General features: G+C 42.7%; 1 protein-coding gene across 6 annotated transcripts in view; it reads left to right on the top strand.

The window, feature by feature from the left end:
- The window catches only part of INPP4A (inositol polyphosphate-4-phosphatase type I A), an 857,226-nt gene that overhangs the window by 155,639 nt on the left and 686,955 nt on the right, over nt 1-14,632 (top strand). For all 6 annotated transcript variants that reach the window (XM_085622821.1, XM_085622820.1, XM_085622817.1 and 3 more), the window contains exon 2: nt 3,690-3,805. The gene's annotated coding sequence lies outside the window, so the exon portion shown is untranslated. The remainder of the gene's footprint in view (nt 1-3,689; nt 3,806-14,632) is intronic.

The raw sequence follows: 14,632 nt of genomic DNA, 5'->3' as shown, positions 1-14,632 counted from the left end.
ATAATAGTGTGGAAGGAGGTCACGAGACCCGAGCCCCACATGTTCACACAAATTGAGCCAGGCCGGTCGTGGACGAGGCATTGATAATACATTGGATCAAAGAGCCGAAATGCAGGGGGAGGTCAGTATTCAGAAGCGCCTGTTCCTCAGTGCGCGTAGTAGCAACGTGAAGGACAAATATTTCACGAGGGAAGTCAAAGGCACCTGTTTGTGGGACAATGGCGCTCTATTCTGCTCAACTAGTTGGACTCTGCTTTCAAGGTTGGAATCGAAGGTCAGATGGAAACATCCCGCCGCCCATGCGGGGGTGGAATAAGAACAGTATTGCAGCAGACAACTTCATGCGAGACAGTTATGTACGGGATTACCACTCACATCCCGCAGCAAACATCATTTATCATATTTAAATGAATACCGTTTGCAAGCACAGTGAAAGAAGGTGTAATCACAGGCACTGGGATACCTCGTAGGACGCACGCCGAAATCGGGGCTTGTACATTGCATGCGCCGTGTACTTGCATGTGCCCATTGTCTCATGCATGAATCCTAGGAGTGAGAGTGCTAGTGCTAATATCTATAACGGCTTAGGCCTTCTCCATGTTCGCTTGGTCAATGGCTCTCAGTCTGGAGGCCGCCTCACTGTGCGACAACTTGCAGACCTCGTTGTAAATAGCATACGCGCACCTTTTGGTTCTGCCACCCACGGGACCTTTCACAATAACATTCCATTCGGTATGCACATTGATGGAGTGGGTGGACTTCCTGATCCTGTAGATGTGCTCTGTGTCAGCTGGTGGACAGAGTGGGATGTGTGTCCCATCAATGCAGCCAATGTAATGGGGGAATGAATTCCTGAAGGAACGGGACAGGCAACTCTGGGATACACCACCCACCGCAGCTGTCACCACCTGCGAAATGCCGGATGCCAGCAGATGTGGGCTGCAGAGCACCTGCACATGTGGGGGTATGGCGTGCGCCCTTCTTATTGGCTGGTCCAGGAGTGGGTGTAGGTCCCTGCTTAAGTCCATGATGGTTTCGGGGTGTAGCCTGTACCTCTCATGTATCTCTGCATCAGTCAGCTGGAATAGTGTGATGCGCTGTCTGTGGATGCATTCCTTCCGTCGCCAAACCCTCAGTCCTGCTGCCTGTAGATGTAGGCGCATTGCAATGACGTGCATGGCTGCCAGGCTGTCCACGCTGTTGCATTTTGGGATTGCTGAGCTGCACTGCTGTTGGTTACCACCTGCTTTCAATCCGTGTTAATTACCGACTCTTATTTACCGATTTTCCTGGATTTCTTATTTACCGAGTGCTCCTACATGTCATTTTAATTATTTCCACTTCATATTTACCACTTCATGTTTACCGATTCGTTAATTATGTATTCGGTAACTATGAATCGGTATTTACCGCCTCATATTTACCGAAAAGTGGTTTTTGGACTCCTACATCTCACTTGTCTGTATACCGGTCGGTAACGGCATATTTACCGAAATTCGGCCGTTACCGACCGGTATTTCGCTACCTACATGAGGCCCTCAATGAGTTAACTAACACATGTTAATATTGACTGATTAGTGTAAAACGAGGCCCCTCATCCAAATGACTGCTGTAGATTTTAACTTTTGGAGAAATGTTTTATCCATTTTTGTAACTTTGTTCATATGAAAACTGTTCTTAAATTGTCTGCATAAATTGTATTTGTATGCTTTTATGATTTATTGATAAATCGAATAAAGCATGAAGAGAGAGACTTCCAGCTCACACAGCTCCAGACCTTCGTGCTTCGCTTGGACCCTCACTATCCTCAATGTGCGCAGGCCCAGATTCAGGCCTTGTGTGGACTGAGAAAATAATTCCCTATACTTGATCTTGTGCCTATGAATTTAGCAGAATGTTTGCTTGTTATGTGTGCATGTGTGTGTAAATGTACCAATACCTCTGTGGTCAAAATCGACCTCGAAGCCATAATTCTCTCTTTCCAGATTGCCGTCCTTTCCATGTTTAATCAGGTGAACATAGTCAAAGGCGCAACAAGCAACAAACTCGCCAACACGCACTGGCAAATCGAGGTGCTCCAGCTCCACTCCAAGTTCCGCTCCCTCTACGCCTCCCCTTGTTACCACAACCACATCTTACACTGGTTATACAGGCGGCTCCGGGCTCATGGCGTTGCCCCTGAAAACGATATTCTTGTAAATTACCCATGAAGACTGGGCACTATAGAGAGACACTGATTTAACGCGATTTACCCAGAGCTATTGTATCTATATGACTATGGTATATGTGATTGTCATGCTATTATTGCCCAATGTATCTGATAGGTATTGCTTAAGAACTATGCATGTAATGCTGATGGAAGTTGTTCCTGTTGTAATAAAAATAAAAATCAATAAAAGAGATAAAATAATCAGGTGAACATAGTCAACTGTTTGATCACTTGGGTTGACCATTTGATTTTCCTTTTTTCACAAAGTCAAGGCATGCACACACATAAGATTTCCTTAGAAAATATAGTCTCTCTGTTAAGTGTCTACTGGGCAATATATTATTGCACATGCCTTTTAAGTTCACCATTTATAAGACAAACTTTATATTCTGCCTCTTTTTCATAACTCTCTTTGAAAGCACCAACCCTACTCTGATACTACAGTCTGTTCAACACAGGGTCCATACCTGCATCTTCCATAATGTTGTGGCCCAGGATGTTGCTTCATTATAGTATGTTCTTTCCAAGACAGCTGGGGCAACAAAGTCTTCCAAGTATTACCAAAAGAATTCCCCTAATAAAAGCCAGACACATTGTATTTATCAATGCTTGTTTTCAGACTGCTGGTTCTAAAGGATAAGGGATATCGAGTGCAAGTTTGGCATCTATTCCGCTATAGGGTCTTTATGCGCCTTCTTGGTTCGGAGGAAAGAATGGAAAGCTTGATGAAGGAGTTTTTTGAAAGGAAACATTTTGCTTCTACCACGCGGTAACTGGTTCTCCATGCACCTGTGTTGTGGTAACAACTACATGAATAAGAAATACATTTGAATTAACGTGGCTCGTTCGCTTTATTGTTTTTCTTGGAGCACAAATTAGTGTTCTAAACCATTGGATTTGTTGGGACAAGGAGGCCGGGGTGCTTTGCGGGTTCAGATCTTAAATTGTTAATATGTTAGGCCTTACAAGTTATCGAAATATTTTCCTGCTACATATTTGAAGTTATTTGGTAAACGAATCCCCTTTTAATGAGAACCATAACACAGCGCACAGCGAGATAGAATCTCATTAAATAGACCTTGACTGTAGGCCCAATTCTTTCTTGTTTGTTTTTTAAAATGTTTTTATGCTTTGCTGTGGCAGTAATGTGGAGCCTGACATACGCACTATACTTATAAATGTGAGAACCCAAGTCTGTTAGTATAACTGTTAAGAGTAATATCGTTGGTGGTTTATCTTCATAAGTTGGGTGTGCGTGCGCGTGGGTTGGGTTTAGGTGAGTCGTCGTTACAGAGTGATTTACATCTACTGGAGCTCAAACCAGCAGCTGGTACTGTGCGCCATTTTACCACAATCTTCTTCCTTTGACTGAGGGGTGCTTTGCTGTGCCAGTACTGTGCTCACTGGCATTTCCTGTACAATTACTAGTTAAAACAAACCTCATACTGTGTGTACATAATATTATTTCCATTTTTTACAGCTTCGGGAAACAGTTCTTTTCAAGAATCTCTCTCCTACGGCTTGAACAAAACCGGATCGATCTCGCCCGTGAACACCCATGGCCAAATCTGATGAATTCGCTATTTCGTGAAACTGGTATGGATTGTTTTCCATGCTGTGCAATTTGTGTTTCTTGGTATTGACTGTGTAATGCTTTGAAAAAAATGCACTCGGTAATACTAACCCAATCTATGTCCTGTGTGCTTTTTAACGCCCATTTCTCTTTTATCATTTGATGGGGGTTGTTTCATGCTGACCCCGCTAGTTGTACCGTTTGCCCAAGTTAGTATTCAACCCTTGCACACAAACTAACTCATCCATGGCACTTTATTTGTTATTAGATTCATTGGCAACCTCGAGCAAAAGAATTTGAAAAGCATTGCTGAGCATCTTATGGGCAGTAAATTGCACTCTCCTATGCAGTAATCGCCCACAGCACAGGACTCAGTTTGACACGCATTAGACAGCTGGTGGCTCCTGGACATCAAGCCGAACGAATGGAGATGACAACATTGCTAAACTGTCTCGAAGCTTGTTTGCTGGCTGTTAAATTGGTCCTTGCTTATTCTTTCCATTTATTCCACAATTACTGGACCAAAACCTTTCCTTCAGTTCACTTTAGTACCATATGTTCCCAAAGCCGCAGCAGTTATTTCTTACTAAGATGTTTTTCTTGGGTCTTGGATTTTCAATCAAGTTTCTCTTTTCACATATCCACAATATACAAAGTTCACAGATATTGATGCAGTGCAGAATATCAGATTTCAATGATTAAACAGTTTTCTCCATGGCTAATGGTTTCAATAATTTGATCAAACAAGATATTCCTATCAAATCTCAGAAACCGTTCCCATGGGCAACGACCCTCAGTACCTCCACAGTCCATAATGGAGCGGCTTTAGCTCTCTTTTCTCTCCACCATAACATGGCCATGGCCATTCTCCAATTCTCTACTGCAGAAGAAGAAGTCTGCAGCGCTGTCCCAATATATAAGTGCTGTACGCATGTCTCACTGCCCGTGGCTGCTCTAGACAACATAACTGACAAATGTGTGACCACTGCATACTCCTATTCATGGATAAATAAAGGAACCTAGACACCTATATCATTTTGAAGAGATATGCTTAGCCAGGAAAGGGGAGCAGATGTTTGTGCCAATGAACCATGTCCTCTCCAAAGTTACATACGTATATCTCGCACTCAGAGAGCTCCACCATACACTTAACTACTACACTGTCCAGATACCTACACCCTGTAGTGTCCACGCACAGCTGGAGCACCACTAAAGGTCCACAAAATTCCAAATGTTTCCTTGTTTCTGGAATCCAGGGTTGTTAAATGGAGGCCTGAGAGGTGCAGGATGCAAGATAAGTACTGTTTTTCGGCTGAGCATAGCCATTGTATCAAGCAGGGTTCTTGTGAGTCTCGTATGAAACTGCTGGTTTGAAGACTTACGTTTCTAATATGTCCGAGAGGGTGAAGCCAGTTAGGGCGTATTTAATTAAGTACCAATTTTCTTCAGCCTCCCCGCTATATAATAATTGATTAGGTCTGACAGTGTGGTTCTACTCTCCATTTTTGGGAAGCAGTAGCAGTGTTAGAGCAATTCTTGTTTTTTCCTTCCAGATACATCTTCAATTGTGCTCTGTTGTATATTGAGTGTTTTGACAGTTTTCCAGATAGGCAAGGCTTAAAAGAAATCTAGCTGTTAAAAAATACATTTAAATATTTTTTTTTAAAGTTTCCGGCATAAGTGTTACAAATAAGTTTTGCCCTGCAAGGCAAGCAATTCATGTATATATATGCGATGCAAAAGTGGTAGGTAGCACTTTCTAAATATAAAACCATTATCATTCATTAAAGCCGTATTCCTTTGTGTTATGTGGGTTAGTCTTGTGACACTGAGAGCCACCCTATAACATACTGTCTCTTCTTCAAGGCGGTCTGGCACATTTTCAACCTCAGAAGTTTGAGGGTGTTATTCACTGTGTCAACTCAAGTTGGGTAACTCACTGACTATAGTCATAATAGTTTTTCCATCCTGTCCTTTTTTGCACATAAAGGGCAACACTCCCCTACTGAAACCTATTTTTCGGCAGACATATACCAGTCCACATTAACTTGCCATTTTACCACAGAGAGTTCCATGCTGCACCAAAGTCTGGCAACATCTCTGTGAGCAATTATAAGGCCAAAGTTGTGTAAGTGCGGCCCGAGCCCTAAAATCTTTGTTCTCTTTATAATATTATCATTTTCTCCCATGCTAAATCATTTGTCTTTCTCTTGATGGACCTTGAAATGTTGTAACAGGAGTCAAGGAGCATAAGTTGTCATCACAAACTTAAAAAGTATCACCAGTTTTAAGTTCAGTAAATGATGAGAGTTTAGATAGATTTTTCCAATACCTTTATTCTCATTGAGAAATTAGTAAAGTTCTTCTCTTAATTTTTGTCTTTATTTCAGTTAGTCCATAAATCAAATAAGTTTTCTGAAATTTTATTAAAGAATGGCTAGACCAAGCATCAAAATTATAATGCATTAAGCGCGTTTCATGGAGGAATAGATTCCCTATTCTAAATATCAGAATCAAAGTTTAAGAGTTCAAGAAGCCATGAAGAGTTCACATTTCAAGGAATAGAGTGCGATCAGAAGAGCATAAAGCTTTCAAGCCAAATTAGAGTAGCAGAACTTCCCATGAAGAGTAGGTCGTAAGACTCAGCCGAGTCTTAATAAATCCATATAAATCAGAATACAGTTGCCAAAGCAATCTGTTGAAGGCAAAATGGCAAAGGGAAACAGATGCAGCAGTAGCCACAACCGTCGGGGGTCTGGATCTGGGGCAATCCTCTTCAGAGCTCAGCAATAAGTGAGTGGCTTACTTCTACCTAGGAACACGCACTAATATAAAAGTAAAGAAAACATGTTGAAAACCTTGTATCCGGCTTCTTCCCTCCAGCAGCCAATAGAATGGCAGTCCTCTTCAGTAAGCAGGTTCATATCCTCTGTTCCCACGAATATACATCTGGCTTGTACACTTTTATCACAAGGTTAGCAACAGTCAGTCTTTGAGTAGTTAGGTTCATGAAACATTGGACTCGGTTCCCTTAAAGCACAGATCGACCTTCCACATATAAGTTTGCTTCACTGTGAGAACAGTGATCTATTAACTAAAAGGCAAAACCACTGTTAGGTAATGCATTCCTTTTACTATGAATCAAGAATCATTGTTTAAAATGCATGGATTATACTAATCAAGCGTTATATGAAACATGAAAAAGTAGGACGTGCTTGTCATTTAATTAAGAAAGTGTTGCTTATAAGATAATACATTTGTGAAACCCGATCATTCTGCAGTTATGATAACATTTCTAAACATATCAATTAAGATCAAGTTTCTAATTCACATTGTGCACATTTCAGCAAATAAGGTTCTGCTTTCTAGTTAAAGGCAAGATACTTCATAGCTTTGCTATAGCCTACACTGGTAACTATGACTGCCTATTGTGAATCAGCACATTTCAAATGTGTCTCTCTTTTTGTATTTTTTTTATCATTGCACATTAAACTACTAGATTCATTATTTTCACGTTAGGTAATTAACTCTCCCAGTTGCTACATTCTTATACATAGTTGGCTGCATGTTATCACGTCATCACTCCATCTACTGGATAGTGCTACTTTTACCCCACCATCCACTGCCGTCTTGACCACCCAGGCCAGGGAAATCCTGACTTCACCCCACCCCCTCAACCCCCCAAAAATGTTGTCAGTCTGGGCCGTGCCCAGACGGTATGAAGAAAAATACCCACCCGATACATCCTCTAGACAGAGATCGCTGTCACACTTCCTAACATGCTTAAGTTTAACTTATAATAGACTCAGTGTAGAATCCTAATCTGAACCCGACGCAATCCCGTCCTAATTACTGCTTCTCTGGGACATTGGCTGGCCTCCTCCCCCTTAGTCTTCCAAGCTTTCTAGATACCCTTCCCACTCTGCCCTATGCTAGTGAAGCATATCAGTTGTGTTGTAAATCGGTGTTATCATTCATCGAAATGTTAAGAAAGACAGGTGAGTAGACTTTAGTCTTCTTTTGGTCTATATTTACTCTCCTTGGGAAATTCACACAGTGCCAGTGGGTTACACTCAAAAATGTACTCAGAAATTTAAATTTTTGGCAGATTCTGATTATTTGTGTTTCAGACAAATACATTTACCAGGGCCATCTGAGGAGCTACTGAAGATAGCCACCCAGCTTCATGCTTTCTACTACCTCATTGGATCCTTTAGTTCCAATTTTTTTTTAACATGTACAGTTTTTAGGCCCTCTGCATAGACGTTCCTACTTGGACAGGTTATTCTTGCACAACATTTGAAAAGTCGCCCATTTGATCCATAAACACTCTCTTTTTGTCCCCATTCTCTGCTGGCTTATTGTCTACCTCACTGATGTTTTTATTAATACTGTTTTCTAATATGGTGTTGTCTTTTTAAATTTCTGGCCTTCTTGTGCTTCTTTCCCAAACTTAGAAGTCACATTTGTGAGTGCCTCCTCTTAAAAATGCATGGTAAATTCATGAGGTGTTTCTGTTGTCTTTAACGCAGTGCTTACAAAGTTCTACAATGTTGTTTAACTTGTTTTGCTTTCCCTTGGAATGGTCGGAATGTGACATGCCTACATTATGCAGAATAAGATGTGCAAAACCAGTTGAGTCGGCTTGTGCTCCTCTCATCTATGACTTGCTCTCTTGTGGAGGTCGAATATTTGGAGAGTTGGCTTTTTGGGTACTTCAAAGTATTCACTCGAGGATGTTATAGTAATGATATGTGAACTTCCGCAAAAGACTGTTTCCTAGACAATGTTTATTTGCTACGGCACTGCAAACTAGGAGGTTAATGCCACCTGTTGATTAAACCATGAAATGTGCTGATGGCATTACCCCTGCACTCGTCCTGGGCTGTTTTCTCTCCTAGTGTTGCCGTTCGACTTAGAATAAGACTCAGAGAATGGTAAGATATTGACCAGAGCGACCCTACAACAAAGAACTCCGGTGTTGACCACAAAATGATCAGTAACTTCATATTCTACTGTACAGACATAACCTAAAACTCGTATCATTTTGGTGGGTGTAAAGGAGTGAAAACTGCCATCCCCACCAGTGAAGGCAATACATCTGGTGCTATTACCATGGTGATACTCATAGATATGAGGCAAGTTGCGCTTGCTTCTGTTAGCTTGCCAGCCTTTCTCCTTACAGGAAGCTGGCTATTTATCCAATGTACCGAATGAAGGGGCACACCATGCAAATAGTCCAGACAACCCTTATTGGTTTACAGGGGCTTACTTTAATAATCCCAGGTGCTCTTCTAGTGGTAGTGTGGGCGAGCAGCTTAAGCTTATCTGATAAGCCTAGGCTGCTCGCCCACACTACCACTAGAAGAGCACTTGGGATTATTAAAGTAAGCCCCTGTAAACCAATAAGGAAGTGTAGAGCATTTGTTGTACACACAGAATCAATAAATGAGACACACACTGAAAAAGAAATCCGAGACCAATTTAGAAAAATAATACAGATTTTTATATAATTGTAGACACCAAGATCATTGGGATCAGGTAAGTACTTTCGTAGATAGGAATTTTTGTAGAACTAGAAAATACAGTTGAATAACGGGTTATGAGGTATGAGCCTCAAACATGGTGATGTTATCCTATGGGAGAAACACTCACTGCCTAGAAATACTTGTAAATGGTTTACACGTTTCTTCTCCTGGTCGCATTGGTAGCCTCAATCACTACGAAGTCAAAGAGGGGCTCGGCTCTTGAGGGTCTCTGGAGCACAAAGTCATAGCTGGTTTACGTGACGTCAGCCTAGGGGTCTCGGGTGAAGAGCTTTTTTGTCCGGTGGGTCGTTTGAGTCAGCAGCTCTCATTTGGTTTCGGTGACTTGGAGCGGGGGAGAAACAAGACCGCAGGGCCACTCTCGATGATGAGCTTGGAGATCCTGATGTCCCTGGTCGGCAGGTCGGTGTTGGCGTCCGTGGTGTCCGAGCTGCACACACAACAGGCCTTGGTGCTTGCAAGGGGTCATGTGCTCCGGGTATTGGTGCAGCTAGGCTCCGGGAAGGGTCAGCGTCTTGAGATTTGGTGAAGCTGTAGAACTGTCCTCCTGGACTCACGATGAACTCCTCCTGGCAAGTTGCCCCCTCTGTGGACCCAATGGTCAGCAAAATGGTGAACTGAGCATGTGCGGTTGGTTCCTGCAGATGCAGTGAGATTTGAATTTGAATTTGAATTTAAAAACATTTCTATAGCGCACTTTTACCAAGCGGTTTCTTGGCGCTGTTGGATTGTGAGGAGCAAGCAGGAGCAGAGGGGAATTTAAGCATTGTAAGCACGGGAGAAGAGAAAAGTTTTAAGACCCTTCCGGAACTCAATGTAGGAGGATGACATACGGAGTTCCGGGGGGAGGGAGTTCCAAAATGCAGGAGCAAGCACTGCGAATTTCGTACCGCCAGTCTTTTTCTTGCTGAAGCGGGGGATGGTTAACAAAGCCTGATGAGTAGACCTAAGCTCTCGTCCAGGTATGTAGGGGGTGATGGCAGAACAGATAAATTCCGGGGCAGTGCCTGTTTTGGCCTGGAAAGTAGTGCAGCCAAGCTTGAACAGAGCACGCTCTTTCACCGGCAGCCAGTGCAAGGCCTGCAGTAGGGGAGTAGCTCTATGGTATTTGGGCAGGCCGTGGATCAGGCGGGCAGCCTGATTCTGCACTAGCTGCAAACGGCGAGTGGCGTAGGCTGGAGCGCCATTATAGATGATGTTCCCATAATCGAGGCGCGAAAGCACCATGGCCATCACTATAATTTTTAGGGCAGGTAAAGAAAAAAAACGAGAAATCTTCCTAATGATTCGAAGGGAAAAAAAACAGGAGGAAACAACTAAATTGACCTGAGAGTGAACAGAAAGTGAGGAATCCAGGAGGATGCCAAGGGTCTTGACCTTAGGAACTGGGAGCGGGGGAACACCAAGTGAGGAGGGCCAATGGGAGGGGGACCAGGGACTGCAACCACCTCTGGTCAGGACTAATTCCGTCTTGTCCGGGTTGAGTTTGAGATGGCTCCTCCACCTCAAGGAAGATGCTGCTTGGTTGGCGGAGTTCTTGCAATTGTTGGGGGGAGCAGAAGTCAGGCAGGGTTTGGCACTAATTTCGATGCTGGTCCACGGTTCTTGCATTGTTGTCTTTTCTTTGTTTTCCTTCTGTTCCCAGGTAGATGAGTCTGAGTTTCTGGTGTCACAGGGTCAGCTAAATACTGAATTTAGGGGCTTTAAGGTGAGCGTAAGGTAGTTGCCAATGAGCTACCTACCCCTGGGGTGACTACACCCCCTATATGACCGTTTCCTGTGGTGAGTGGGCATAAACCTGACCCAGAGTTCCTAGTTTCACCAAAAACAAGATGGTGGAACCCTTTGTGTGTCCACTTCAGGTGGCCCATCATAGGGGTGTGCCTAGCCTGAAAGTGCAACGCGACTACTGACTAGCTAATTTTGCCACCTGCTCTGATGCCAAATGGGGCCTAAGGCAGGGGGTGGCATTCTCCAGGTCTGGAGGAAGCCAGAGTCGCATATCAAAGGCGACAGAGGCTTTGAAACCTCTGGCCTTAGTATACTAATTCACTAGCCATCCTGCTGCTCGAGGAGGTGTTATCACCTTCCTCAGGAGAAGGCATCGTTCCTGCCCTTTGAGAGCTTTGGCTTTCCCGAAAAGGGGGTCATAAACTCGTCTGTGGTGGCAGGCTGGAAAACCCCAGTCAGCCAGCACACTAAAAGACTGGTTGGTTCCAGGGGTTACCTCGAAGGTGCCCTCTGCATGCATGTCATAATAAATCCAACACTTGCATCAGTTTGGTTTTATTAAGACAAGGTGTTTGATACTAAACACCTTAACTTTCAGTGCAGCCATCATGTAGTTGTGTCACTCATGATGACTAGTGAACAGCACATGGTTTCGAAATGGCTGCCTGAACACTTGCAATGACTGGCAATGGAACTGGACATCACAGGGCCATATCTGCTCATCAGATATGTCCTTACATATAATATAATGCACCCTGCCTTAGGGCTGTAAGGCCTGTTGTAGGGGTGACTTACATATAGTATATGCTGTGGCTTTGGCCATGGTAAACAAGAAGTGGGCCATGTTGTGTTTACAAAAATGGGTTGCACCATTTCATGCAGCCTGCAATGGCAGTGTGCATGCAGTTTTGTGTGTGGGGCCCTTAGGGTGGGCATAGTACATGCTGCAGCCCTTAAGGACCCTCTTTAGTACCCCTGTCCTAAGTACCAGGGGTATTATTTACTGGGGACTTACTGGGATGCTAAAGTCCTTGCCAATTGGGTTACAATTGAACATTTTACCTGTTTGAAGGGAAAGAGCACTGGGGTCCTGGTTATCAGGGCCCCAGTGCACTTTTAGTCAACAAGCATCAGTACTAGGGCCAAAGGTGGGGGCTGGCCATGTCAAAAAAGGCACTTTCCTACTCTCCTTAAGTATAATTTACTAATGCTCCTGTACTTAAAAAAAATGTCTTTATTATGTTATCACAGTAATGTTGATGCAAATGTAGTGACAGAAGCATTGGGGATATGCATACAGCCTTAAAAGTGCACCTTAAATCATGACATAAGAAGCAAAACAGCAGGATCACTGCAATTCCCATGAGTGCATTCCCACCTGCCTTATTAGAAATCTGACAGTTTCAATAAAACACTCGAGCTACACCTGTAAAAGGAAACAAACAATACCCACTGTCTGCCATGCACCCTCCCGCATTTCCTACATAAGGAACGAGCTACATATTGTCCCCCCACAAAACAATTATCAGACTCACTTGAAGTGAGGACGAGCCTTAAGCAACAAACAAAACAAAAAAAGTTATAGATCAGTTGGGGTGCTTCTTAGCTGACAGGTGTTCTTAGACCAGTTGTGGAAGCAGTGTTTAGCTTTAATGCACATTACAAGAAACATAATTTTTTGTGGAACAAAGAAACTTTACTATTGCCTTTGATTTACTGTAACCTGAAGACCTAGTTTAAACACACAAGGATGAGAAAACAAGGAAAGAATAAAGAATGAACATTTAGAAAAAAAAATTGACAAAGTACAGTGTTGGCCCACCTGCCATGGCATTGAAATACACTTCATTTTAGTCCTTTGTGCACATGTGCTCGGGAAAGATGGGCTGACCCACCATTTGCCTTATGCTGTATGATGTGGCGGGAGAAAACAACATTTGAATTACAGTTAAATAGACCAATGAATGAAGAGGACGAACCTAAAGTCCCTCTATGTATGTATGTAAAAAAACAAAATATATATATATATATATATATATATATATATATATATATATATATATATATATATATATATATATATATATATATATATATATATATACATATACATATACATATATATATACATACATACATACATACATATATATATATATATATATATATATATATATATATATATATATATATATATATATATATCTCGCTCCTGAGTTAGGCACCAGCCCAGCGCACACATGAACTGTGCTTGTCACGGCGGGGGTGCTCCCGCCATCAAATTACAGCTCCACACTGCCAATCGGTAATCATACCGGAACACAGACGACAGCACTCACGGGGGGAGAGTTCCAAAACTCTCCCCCCGTGAGTGCTGTCGTCTGTGTTCCGGTATGATTACCGATTGGCAGTGTGGAGCTGTAATATATATATATATATACACACACACATATGAATGTATTATGTATTTATTACATGAGACTGGCAAGACAGCTTAAAGCTGTCTCTAAGCAAGACCTAAAAATGACTCGTAGTTAGACTCTTGGCATCCAAACCAGTGGCCTGCTGGGTAAACCTGGATGTCGAGTGCGAACACTTGACTTGCTGAAGTATCTTATTGTCTCAAAGGTGAACGGTGCAGCAGGCGGCGGTTGAAAGCTGTAGGGAGGAGGTGAGTGCAGTGGCGTAACAATAGCCCCCGCGATGTGGGGGGGCCCCATGCGCCAGGGCCCCTTCTGGTACTGTGCACGGATGGCTGGCCCAAGTCCGAGACCTCCTGCCTGGATCCAGAGCGTGGGGGCCCCTCCGTGATATTTGCAGGGGGGCCCTCAAGTTTCGTTACGCTTACGGGGGAGTGTGTGCAGGGATGCTTCACCCCCAACCACAGAGTAGTACGACCATGACACGCGGGGGCGGGGCATGTGTTTCATATTGCAAAACACCAAGACAATTTCTGAGAAGAAAGTATGTCTGAAAATCACATGTCCAAAATGTTGTGAATCTTTTCTAGCTGATAATGCCGGTAACCGTGGCTGTCTCTCTGACAGCTGCTCGTTGGAGCGTAGTACCACTCTCTCTGTAAGTGTCAAGTGTGTAGCTACAGTTTGAAATTACGGAAAGGTTAGAATCAATGCTGATGCTCAAATTTACCTAATTTAACTTTCCTAAAATTGCTTTCTTTTTTCAAAATATTAGATTCAACTCCGTGGCAGATCTAAAGATTTGCATAACGAGGGTTGGGCGGCACAAACGACACACGCTTCTTTCAAATTGAAAACCTGAGTGTTCACTTGTCACTGAGACATTTGTAAAAAAAATAGCCTCAGATATACCAGGAATCACACCTCGGAAAAAGTAATAAGAATAAGAATACATTTTATTGTTTAGTTAATAAAAACCATAACAATATAACATTTGTTAACAGTACATAATACCAATAAAATCAGTTAAAAAAGTATTATAAAACAGGTACTTTTTTCATTAAGTTTTGAGCCGTTTCCTTGTACAAATAGCCAATATGTCAATAAGTTTAGGCTATTACCTGAAATTAGTTCTGAAGTGCTGTTGTGCTAA

This window comes from Triturus cristatus, chromosome 8 (assembly GCF_964204655.1).
Source record: "Triturus cristatus chromosome 8, aTriCri1.1, whole genome shotgun sequence".
NCBI classification, from domain to species: Eukaryota; Metazoa; Chordata; class Amphibia; order Caudata; family Salamandridae; genus Triturus; species Triturus cristatus.
This window is presented reverse-complemented; position numbering and strand designations above follow the sequence as displayed.